Source organism: Etheostoma spectabile, chromosome 20, assembly GCF_008692095.1.
Source record: "Etheostoma spectabile isolate EspeVRDwgs_2016 chromosome 20, UIUC_Espe_1.0, whole genome shotgun sequence".
NCBI classification, from domain to species: Eukaryota; Metazoa; Chordata; class Actinopteri; order Perciformes; family Percidae; genus Etheostoma; species Etheostoma spectabile.
The window spans coordinates 21,992,646-21,992,889 of record NC_045752.1 but is presented as its reverse complement, the minus strand read 5'-3'; the positions used below and the strand labels follow the sequence as shown (position 1 = coordinate 21,992,889).

The 244-nt window shown below is 33.2% G+C and overlaps 1 protein-coding gene across 1 annotated transcript in view; it reads left to right on the top strand.

Moving 5' to 3' along the window:
• The window catches only part of LOC116670581 (nucleolar and coiled-body phosphoprotein 1-like), a 2,450-nt gene that overhangs the window by 1,373 nt on the left and 833 nt on the right, over positions 1-244 (top strand). The gene's annotated exons all lie outside the window — the stretch shown is intronic.

Genomic DNA, 244 nt, shown 5'->3' with positions numbered 1-244 from the left:
GCCTCCTTTTAGATAAACAGTCACAGTAGACCAGTGATGGAACAAGTATTTAATTTTTTCACTAGTAAAAGTTCCAAATCCACTATTTATAAAAAACTCCATTACAAGTAGAAGTCCTGAAATTGAAATTAGTACTGACTAAATTCATTGAAAGCAAATGTAGTCGGAGAAGCAGCTCATGTGACTAATATCGGCTACTGTGTTATATTACATTACACTGAAATGTTAGGATGAAACACACAAG